The following is an 11,866-nucleotide window of genomic DNA, read 5'->3' as shown; positions in this document are numbered from 1 at the left end:
GGTCATATCACTAAATGTTGAAACCTTAAGTGGCATATCTGGGTTCATCTTCTGTAAAAAAGAATGAGTGCTTTAATATGGAGCAAAGCCTGTTTCCTGTGCTCCAGGAGCCTACAAGGATAGATGCCTTAGAGGAGTAGACAGATAGAAGGAAAGAGAGGGGGAGAGAGATAGGCATGCAAGCAGGCAGACATTAGGAAATCTGTCCTTGACCTTCATATGCCAAAGAAATTATTTTTGTTAGAGGTGGGGGAAAGTCAACCCCTTAAGGGAAAACAGAAGAGGAGAGAGAGGTAATAAGGAAATGAGTCAGACACAAAGAATTGTTGGCAAATASTGGGACTTCCTAGTAAAGGAGGACGGTTTTCAGCTGATCTAATGTTAAAAACCACAGATAATATGTGCCTGGTTTTTATTTAGTCCCCCTTGTAGCTAGAAATATTAGAGTTTAATAAACTGGAAAAAAGTGGGAAGCAAGACCCTCTCTGCTTCCCCAAGTCACACAGGGGAGCAAGATGAAAGTCTGAATCAGTGTTTTAAATTTGGATTTAGTTTTCTTTTTTTTTTTTTTTTTGCCTCCCCAGATAGGAGCTTTGAGAAGTTGCTTCACTGTCACCCTATAAAGGGGTAAAACATGTTTTTTTCACAGAGCTGTTTCTAATAAGATTAAATTAACTTATGTAACTGTATAATTGCAATATGATAACTGATATTTTATTTTAGATATTATTAACCACAGAATGCTGAACTACCCTAGATTCATTGACAAATCCCCAAGGTCCTTCTTGCTGCAGAATATGCTGGGTCTGAAAGAGCCACAGAGCTCTTCATAATCCTTCCAAGCACTCAAATTAATTGCAGTCAGAGGGGCTGGCTGGAGGTTTACCCAGATCTTATACTAGTTTGRTTGTAACCTAACCATTATAGAATCTAGCTAAGCATAACACCTGTGGCTTATCACTGTTGCTAAATCAAAGTTGCAATTATGAACAGCAGAAACACTGGGAGCAGCTGCAACTCAAGTAGAAACAGTCATGGTCAAAAATGAAGAATGAAGCATTTTTGCTCTCTTGGAAACATACTGTGAGAGAAAAACAGGAGGTTATGTACTCTGTATACAACTGCAGAGAAGTAAGGCCAAAGTTAAGCAAATGAGAGATACGTGTGGAAGATCCACAGTTTGTGAGGGAAGCTGACCTGTAGAGACACTCATTCATTCATTCATTAAAATGTTGGTATAATCCTTTGTCGAAAAGTCACTGTCTTCAGCCACTAGGCATGTGAAGTCCTGCTTTTTTCCTCTGACATAATGACTGAATGTACTGGCTCGGGYTCACTCTTGTCAGTCTGCAGAATCAGAAACTGGGAAGGCATGTCTGTACTACCTTGARTCCCAAGGTACAGAGATGTTATAGACTAGGAGGGCAGAGCTCCTTCTCTGACAATGTCACTAGAATTTAAACAGCTATGCAACAAGGTTTTTTTATAATCTCATTGTCAGTCACTGCAGCTTCATTCCCTTGTGAGAGGTAGGGCATTCTTTCCTTATTATTTATACTTATATATGCTCAATCATTATTGGTATTTGAATTGTAGCAACTCATCCACGTCATTTTAACAGTGAWGTGTTTAGAGCAGTGCAAAGTCATTCCATTGACTATTCTGAGAGGGAGAGAAGGAAACTGTAGCCTATAGGTCCTGTCTGCCTCTCCGTGACATCTGTTTCATAAGAGGTCAGAATAGGCTCGCCTGTATTTGATCCTTTTGGCTTTGACCCACTAGTATCTGAGTTTAAGCCATTGTCTTCTTTCATTGTCTCTTCTGACTGCTAACAGTCAGCCCAGAAAACCTCAATGTCAGAAGTAAAATTTAACAAGATATTAGCACTGACATAGTTCTAAATGCATATTTTTTATTACAAACATATTTCAAAATAGAAAAGAGTTCCAAATGCATTTGCAGATATATGCATGTAACAACTCAGGTCTGTACTTTCTGTGAGTTACAACRTGATGATTCTGCTTGGTTTTGTTCCTTCCATTTTGTGATTATTTTAAATTTTGGCAACATTCTAGAGAAATTACCTCAGGCATGACTAGTTAATTGACGCATTTATTGGTTGTCTGAAAGTATGCAGTGTTAGAAATTCCTCCCATTCATTCCTTTTTGTCTCTGACAGGATATACAATGACACACCACTAAACGAACTACTCAAAGTTAATTAACTCTATTGTCTTTTTAAGCAAGTTTGGTGGTGGGAAAAGTAGTGAAACAGATGACTACTGCTACTTCAGYCTTTATAAGTAACCTTATGCTGACAAGATTCATCAGACCTGTGACATTGGTAGTAGTCTCTTAAGATGAAAYAGCAATCTCCAAAAATCTGAAAAAATTTTTAGGAAGCAAGAGGTGCACAATAAATTTAGTTAATTCAGATGTGCTCCAAAGCATTTCAGAGAGCAGAGAGAAGAAAAAGTTGCAATGTGCTTCTTCCAGCTTTCTCTTATCTGTCATCACCTGGGATATTCCTTGATCTATCATCTTGAACAATTTTGTAGATGGAGAGAATATTAATATTAACAGCATATCTGAGCGAAGATGAGGGATACTAATGTTGGTGTCTTCCTGTAAATCTTCAGCTCAAATTTTTGTTAAGCTAATATTACCCATGGCTTTTAAAAAGAATCACATGGATGCTTGACCTGTAAAAAAATCAAGAGGTACAATATTTATACAATGAGATATATTGGAGAAAAAAATCAACCAGCACATGGAGTTTCAACATAGGAGCACCTTAACTAGAGTTTCATTACAGACCAATATTTGAGAGACAGTTTTGTTTTCAGTCATTCTTGTGTAGTATTACTGAGGACAGTAAAAGAAAAAATAACTGAGGAGTCTGAAAGTGCATTTGTTTGAAAAGTACATTAGGCCCCATTAATTCAGTAAGCATCAAAAGATTCGTGCTTTGTTTGACATTGCTGAGTTTAGGGATATACTTTCAAGAACAATTACACTGTCAACAKCTAAATTGAAATTTGTTGAAATACGGGCACTACCATTCCATTTTCACTGAGGGTTTGTGAGGGTTTGACAGAGGCACATGGCTACCCTAAGGTGGGAGTTGCACAGAAAGGTCTTAGCTTTTGACGTTAAAGTCCCAGTGAATCAACTTTATTCTGTGGAATTACCAAGACACTGCCAGCAGACACTGCAATATAACTGTCACAGGGTAGGTAGAGAGTATGTTGCTCTCCTAGATCCTAATTTTACGTTTTTAAGCCCAAACACCATGCAGCCCTGAACAGCAGCTGCTTGCCTTGTCCTTCCTGTCTCAAGCAATGGTRACTGACCGCTGTCTGAGGAGGAGGAGTGAGACGGGGACTGTCCTGCCATGAGTGCATCGCCATAACTCATGGAGAGTTAGGCTGAAAGAAGTGCAATCCTCGTTCTCATCAAGCAGCCATCAGCAGACAGTAGCTCCCTTAATTTTAGAACATTCATTTGGTAAAATAAGGTGGTCTATATCTGGCTTGTTTGGTCACGTTTTTAAGGGTAAGCAGCGACTGCCTTGGAATGGAAAGAGTAATTGTTAAAGATCTTATACAAGTGAGCAGGACAGCCAATCAGATATGTGGCATTTCCATGGGATTCTGGCTTTAGGGCTGCCTATCAAATGGATCATTAATGAGTCAGGTTCTGGCAACAGCACAGGAAAGCCTGAGGAGAAAAATGGGGAGATGAGCTGGCATTTCTAGTGTTGGTGTCGCTGCTTCTAGCCATGAGTTTCACTCAAAGGGCAAACAGCCAACCAAAGGTAGGAGTCATTCCTGAGTTCCTTCCCCAGAAACACTATCAATTAAGGGTTCCTTTTCAAAGATGGTGGTGGCAGAGTGAGGCCTATCTGCTTAGGGTCCTTCTCTTTTTGACTTTTATTTCTCAAGATGGCAAAGGGAACCATGCCACTGATATGGCACAACCGCATGGGCCATGGCAGCTGTCTCTTGCACTCCAGCTCTCCTCCCATGACTAAGAGGACAGAGGCTGGAGCCAAAGGCATTTGCATTTGCCTGCTCATGTGACAGTCTTTTACAAATGGTAAGTTAGTTACTTAAGATAAACAACAGAAAGAATAAAGGCCAAAAGAGAAAGGCACCATGAGAAATTATTTTTTCCCCAAAAGAAAAGTAGGGAAGGATATTGATGAAGGAAAGAACATGAAGAGTAGCATAAGAAGGAACAGGAGAAGGGAAGGAGAAAGGAAATCATCATCCTGTGACTTCAGGATGATGTGGTGGGGACTAAAGAAAAGAGAAAARGAAAAGACACCATTGCAATATTTTGCTGAATACTGAATGAAGTAAAAATTGATAATGCAGTTTTGCTTTTGTTGTCATACTTGATGCTTGATGCAACAATGCATACACAAAAGTGTTTTCTAAACATCAGATAGGAAAGTGTGAAATTAATTCGTCACAGTTAGGGTGTTAAAAATCCAACAATGCTATCTAAAGGCATTTTTTTCCTCTTGTAACTAATTACAGAATTTTCTTATTAGTTTGAATATAAATTAGAGAATTTCTATGAGCAGTCCTGTGTGCACAGCACTAAGTTGCAGACCAAGATAAGCGTAGAAATSTGGAAAAATCCATTGCCTTTGGATCATACAAGGCAATCCTAGTTTCTTAACAGATCTCACAGCAGATTCTTTCTGTGCTAGTCTGAGTAATGCTTCATCAAYCTGTAATTACTCCTAATGATGTAATTACTACTACAGAGAAGTGATAACTCAGTGTTGGAGAGCATTTGCCATTTATGCATTTTGCTTCACTGCAAGGAATTCTATGACTTGTAACCTTTCTGCAAAGGATTTTGGGAAAATGCCATATTGGTTATGAGGCATTCTGAAGAAGTCTTTTCCCTTTGGCAAGTTTGTGGGACAGGAAAACTGGCCTGAAAGTCCATCTGATTTCATGTCCTTTCTAGAATGAAAGTTCAAGTTTTCTTCTARGTATTCTGCTGTCAGAGATAACATAAAAAATGAAACCCCAACCGTATAATCTCTGTATCAAAGGTGGAAGTGTTGGACACTGTCACATCTCCTTATCATCTTTGATTTTTCATATCCATAAGTTACTTTTCTATCTTGACACCATGGTCATACTGTTGTATCATTTTTATAGCTTTTTAGACAAAAGTAACTCCTTCAGAACTTGGTATGTTTGCTGCTTGAGTTTTCATMGTAGTTCACATTATCTTATATCAATCATGAACAAATAAAGGTTAAAGGGTAAGAGAAGCTAAAGAATTCAGAATTTGACCTAGTGAATGAACATAGTATTAATTTCTTCTCATATACCAGAGTGTGCTGAAACATCTTTTACTGTTATACCACCTATCCATTTTTGCTGACAGTATGCTGGAGTATGTGAGATGACAAGTAGGCCCCTAAGGAAGGGACTCAGATGTTGATTTTTTTCTGGTATACCACACRATAGAAATACAAGTTAGAAGATAACCCTGGAAAAATGAAGGATATATTTCATCTCTGTGTGGTTTTCAAGTAGTTGCATCATGCAGCTAACGCAAAAAAAAAATTAGCTATTTTTTGTTTTGATTTTAGAAAAAAAAAAAGAAAAAGAAAAAGAAATTACCACGGGGGACTTTCTCCTGACTTCATGCCCTGAAGATGAGCTTCCAGGAAGCAGCTCTGAAAGGTTCCTCACCTTGGGGCACTGATAAATTCTACCTCCTTTGCTCATTCCCATACTTTCTGAATGTGTATTTATGCACTTCCACTCAAAGAATGTGATTGCCTGAATATCACACTCATAGGAAACCAGCCTAAAAATAATAGCTTTAATTTTTTTGGCTACTCCTGAAAGTATATTTTAAAGAACTTAAAGGTGTTCCGCAGTTAGGTTAATGAAAGATTTTACTGAAAAGTTGAAAGGAATTTTAAACTCTGTTTCACTAAGAAGCTGAACGTAAGTTCCACTGTTGTTTTCTTTCTTTTATTKAGTAATCTGATTGCACCCCATTTCCTTTGAATTTTGGTCTTTTCTGGTTTGTGTTATGCCTCTTTCCAACAGTACTGTAGGAAATATTAACCAAGCACAAGCTGTACTATGAAGGTTTTMTGTGGGTAGGACATCAGCAAGCCAAAGACTTTCCAATTACACTCTACAGGAAAGAGGCTGCGCTGTTGACATGTTGTTGCAAGATGTCTTTCTTAAAAACTCCATCACAGATAACTGAGCATTGGTCTCATACTATTAAGCTRAACAATTGGAGACTTTGTCTCTTTTACATAGAGGTGCAGAGTGTTTTGGTGTTTGGAAACACAGATTCACACGAGTAAGAAGGACAAGGAGATGCAAAGGATGGGGRAAAGCACTCACGGTGATTGTTGGAATAGAAGCTTTCTGAGGCACCTCAGAATCTTTTCTTCAGTCACCTTTGCAAGGTGTGCCTGGATGAGGTGATACACACAATGAGATGCTTCCTCATTTCCAGGCTTATATGCCAGCTGCAGCAGCAAACTGAGGACCTCTGTTTTTCTAGAAAAAAGCACAAGCAATGCTTCATTGGTGTGAGAAAGGCACACTTATATTGCTTTCAGCACAGCTTGGATGATTTACATTGGCTCCAGAAAGTCTTGCATGGTGAAATCACATTGTCATTGCAGAAGAGCTCAAAACTAAGAATAAACTGGGGGGTTTGTGTCCCCATAACCATAATTTTAAGTGGTCTTTCATGAGAAGGAAGGTGCAGTTCCAGAAACAATTTATGATTTCTGAACAATTTATGAGCATACAATTCTGAACAGGAAATTGATTCAAGACACAAGTTATCACTGGCAGACCTCATTTATATGCAGCAAAAAAATCACCTAAAGCTTTCCTGAGATTGGCCCGTGCTCAACATGCCTTCACTGATTACATATGTTGCCTGCAGCTCCGTTTTGATTGCACACACTCTATCCCCAAGGTCTCTTTAGGAGAGTGTTACACAGAACATGTTGTTCCATAGGAGCCTCCTTTCAACAAGGAATCTGTCTTCACTGTCATGTCTGTCATACCAGACATAAATCAGTGTCAATATACCCCTCCAAAAACAGTCTGGGCCTGCTCTAGCTTCAGGCAGCCTGAGACAGTTGGCACACACTGCCTCTGTCCCAAGACCTGGAGAGCGGCAGGTGGTCCTTCTGCACTGCTGAATTTATGAAGATTTGTCAACTGAAAAAGAAAGATGAGTTCCATGTAGAAGCAAGATCTTCCTGTATTTGACCCTGGGAGTTTTTTYCTTATCCCTTTTGGCTTTGTGCATCTTACCAGTGGCTCTTTCTGCCCTCCTAGTCTAACTAATTGATTCCTTTCTCTTGTGATGCTTTTGTAATTGGACTGCAATAAATTATACCCTGCTGTTTAAGAATGTGTCAGATATTGTTTTAACTTGTCCAATGCGAAGAATTGATAACTAGAAACTGAATCATAAAGCATCATAGAATTTTGCTGGTATTMAACATACACTTAATAATTCTGCTGTCACTTACATCTACATAAATCCAGTATGACTCCACTGGCCTCAAGTACTTTCTCAGCATTTGCACCACTGTGAGCGATGGCAGATTTTAACTCTTCATTTCTGTGGTGAGATACATGGACTCCAGGCCAAGATACACAGAATGCGTTGGGAAAGCAGTGAGTAATGCTGCACAATAATTGGAAGAGGCTAAATTAAAAACACTGATGTTTGCCTGAGGATGCTGTATTCATGAAGAGGGTGGCTAAGAAGTATCCCTTTACCTAGTACCTAGTGAATCTCTGCCACGCATAAAACCTGAAGTTTTTGCAAATATTTGCTAAACTTGGTAAAGTATTATTTCCTGTACTAGCAGGATTCAGACAGCAAGAGCAGGCTGCCAGGCAAAGACCAGACTCTTCTCAAGAGAGCAATTGTTTTCCCTATCACTGTGAGTCAATCTGGTCTCTGGACTGCTTCAGTCTCTTCTCGCTGCAGCAGACTGGCCAACCGCGCCAAATTATGTGTCAAGGCTTTTGGCCGTGCAACCTATTTCCCACAGAACACCAGAGAATTGCACTCTTCATTTAAGTCACTGACTGGACTGCAACCATTGAGCTCTTTTATACAGGATAGAAAAGCTCGTGTTTCAGCTGTTATTTTGCATGGGGACTCCTTTTTTCATTATTGTGGCCACATACCACTGGCAGTTGTACAAATTAAAAACAATGTTTTAATCCACACAGCCCCTTGATACTACTGTCCACATACCCTAGGAGAAAAYGTTTTTACTCAACTGCTTCAGAATTTTATTTAAATAAAAAATCCTAGAAAGTAGATGTGATGTTTTGCACTGCGTTACCTGCAACGAGAATGTGCAATCATTCTCTTCATATGCCTATTTAAAATCCTGGGCATGAATCATAACCACTGACCCATATAGATCCAAGGAGAGTCAAAACCTGTTTTCTTTACCTCTCTGAAATACCAAAACAAAAGTAGGTCAACAGTGACTCACATGTATCTTAGCTGAGGTGGTTGAACCTTGGGAATCCAAGGATGACTGTTGTTTCATGCATTAATTGGAGACCCATTATAAATACTCCCTTTAAAGAGGAGTGTACTGGCTGCTACCCCTGGCATCCTGGCAGACTTCCTTGGAGGAATATATTAGAAATCAGGTCCCAGCTAGGGAAACCTGACCACAAGATGTATGGAGACCTTTTCTCAGCATGGACCCAGAAGTGCAGAAARTTTTGGTGTCAGTGGTTTAGAAGTGGCACCGTACAGTGCTAAGAGCAGAACTGTCTCCATAAGGAGTACATTTACAACTCTTTTTCTGGTCCCTGTAGTTCATGCTCCTTTGCTTTAATTTAGGACATGTGGAAAAGTGCACACATGCCATTGATATATCTGGTACAACTTTAGATTGAGCATGAGGGTTTGCTCTGGAGCCACAAGGAAAAATTCTACCAGTTTCTATGCATTTCCTGGCTAAATTTGGTCCACCAAGATTTACAGCAGTGCCTGCATGATACAGGTGGGATTTTTAGAAGGTCTTTAATTTTGTGCTACATAATATTCAGGTCTGCATTTCTATTTACTGTGTCTAATTTAGGAAGATACTCTGGTTTTCTGTCCACGTTATGTACATCTTGGAAAATAAATGAAAACAGGCATGACTCAAACAATAAAAAGTTCTAAATAAGGAAAAGACAGATAGGCTCTTTTGAAACTTTTAAATGAAAACCTGATACAGGAAAAAGAAACGAGTCTAACAAATAAACTTCCTATGCATTGAAAGATCAAATAGAACCAAAAGCTGAGCAGTTAATATAACACATATTTACTGCCTATGCTGCAGAACAACAGCATTCTCCTCGCAGGCAGAACAATCAAGAAGAGCCTGAAAAACTTATCATTCAATGTTTTATGTTTTTTTCTCTATTGTTCACATTCATAGTTAGCCAAATCTTCAAGTCTTGACCTACATTGAGCTCACTCCGTGCCAAGACAAAGTTGACACTAGGCCTATATTGTTGCTTGTGCTAGAGCATACAAAACATTAAGGGTGGTGCTCTCACAGCTACTGTTTCTCAATAGGGAATTTCATGGCCTTTTGAAGTAATTCAACATCTTGTTTACAGCAAAGTTTGAAAGACAGTCATGCATCTAAATCACTTACACTAGTTTGAAAACACTGCCCTGGGAGAGCTGAAGTGAAGTCACAGTAACATGGTCAGAGAGAAGCAGGGTTTCTGGTGGTAGTCCGTATTTAGTTTGTGTGCTAAAGTGAGGTTCCTGTGACTGCCAGCCTTCCTCATGCCCCAGCTTGTGTCTGACAGCTGTGCAGCCCTGTCTCGTGTATCATCACTGAGATCTTGGAGCCGGAGCTGTGCTGACGGTGCTGCCGGCAGCRCTCAGGGCTGGGTGCATGTCATTCCTCTCTCCCTGCAGAGCTGGCTGTACAGTGTGGTCAGTGGTCGAAACTTGCTCCAGTCAGTAAACAGAGCAGGAGAGTCTTGCAAGATTCACAGGGAGGTGTTTATCAGTGTTACCCCTCTATTTTAATGAGCGCACTGCAAACACGGCAGATGTTTCTCTGACAGCTCCTGAGCTTCTTGCAATGCTGTGCACAGAGCCACGGCCTTACTGGGACCAAATATGAATTCCTATGTCAGGCTTTTTGTTACTCCAAGCAAGTCAATGTAATAGTCACCCTTTTGATATTTGTAAATAAGTTACCATAGCATTTTCACTGTTGGAATTAACTGAGTACCTAATTACAGTGATAGAGAACTATTCTTTYGTGGCCTAATTAGAATATTGAAATACTGTACTTACCCTCCACTAAGAGGGTACATACATACACATGTGTGAACATTCTTTCTTTAAAAAACAAAACCAAAGCATCAAAATCTCACATGGGCTTATGTGTCGGTAAAAGACAGGAGCAAAYTTGTGTATGTCCTACCATGAAGGTATTTTCTGTGAATTGGGCCGTAAGATTGCAATTCTAAGCAGCCACACAATTAATTCTTCAGTTATGCAGTCCAATTAGGACAAATGCTTCCTTTCTAGTTTAATTAGAGATGGGTAAGCTCGTTTGAGCTTATTTGTATAAAATATGTGCTCATTAAACAAGGCCTGGATTTTGTTCAGCTTGTTAGAAATGTTGTAAAAAAAGAGCTTTCTCACACTGGCTCTGGCCTTTTTAACCCTTTAAAGACCACAGAGCTGAGTGGTCTATCAGCTACCCTCCAAGCACAATGCACTTGCTTCTCCCAGAAAAAGAAGGAGGGTGATTGCACTACAGTTGGGATATTTGTAAACTCCATGCTGCTGTGGAGATAAACATCTGCCACAGGCAGATATCATTTATTGTGACATCCCTCCCTGGGGGCCAATGCAATMGATATAGGGTTTGTAGGGTTTGTGAATCTCTTTTCAGAGCTCCCTGGCAGCAGAAGGAAGGAGAAACTTCACACATAACCTGTCTCTGAGAAAAGAGAAGAGCACTTACGAATCAGTATGTGGATACCTCTGTGGGGAATGAAGTAGAAAGATTTACATGAAAACTGTACTATATGAAGCCACAAAGGGCACAAAGTCAGTTAAAATCTCCCAAGACAAGGCAGTGCCAATGACTTGAGCATACTTTTCTCCCCTTTCCCCCTCTTATGTTAATTATTTCTTTTGTGAGCTCATCTATTCAGCACACAGTAGTTCACAAAAGTGAAAGCACCTGCATGAATCTCATGTGAAAAATGCCCCAAAGCAGGACACCATTTATTCAAACCATACCTTCAGAAAACCAAGCCCTCCATCCCTGTGGTCAGGGCAGATTTTCTCCTGACATGCTCCTTCAGCCTCATGTCTTTGAAGTGTAAGGCGGGAACGATTGAGCCACCTTCCAGGTTTCAAGTGGGTGCAGAGAAATGAAGCCTYACCAGACATAACTGAAAGCTCTCAAACCTTGGTAGGAGCTATGGCACATGGGCACTGCCAGAGTAGGAATCTCCCAGATGGCTAGAAAAGGCACAAGGGCAGGCTGTCAAAGATTAAAGTCTAATTTATCGCTCTTGGAGCCACGCATTCCCCAACACTGTCAGCAAAACGGACAAATGCAAACTACAGGCTCACACAAAGTGGTAGATGGCAGCCTTGGCCAAATGAGCTCTGGGGCATGACACAGCTATCTTACAAATGCAAATCCACCCCTTTTCTCCTGCACGTGAGGGGGATTAAGCATGCAACAAGTGTGCATTCAAATATTGTGTGCACAAACACAGCTCTTGCCCTTTGAAATCCTAGCCCTCAACGCCTCTAGTTTCTGCTGTAA

The sequence above is a fragment of the Malurus melanocephalus genome, unplaced genomic scaffold, assembly GCF_030028575.1.
Source record: "Malurus melanocephalus ecotype Western Australia unplaced genomic scaffold, MMel_1.1 scaffold_117, whole genome shotgun sequence".
NCBI lineage: Eukaryota > Metazoa > Chordata > Aves > Passeriformes > Maluridae > Malurus > Malurus melanocephalus.
The sequence above is the reverse complement of the archived record's forward strand: the minus strand, read 5'-3'. Positions refer to the sequence as shown.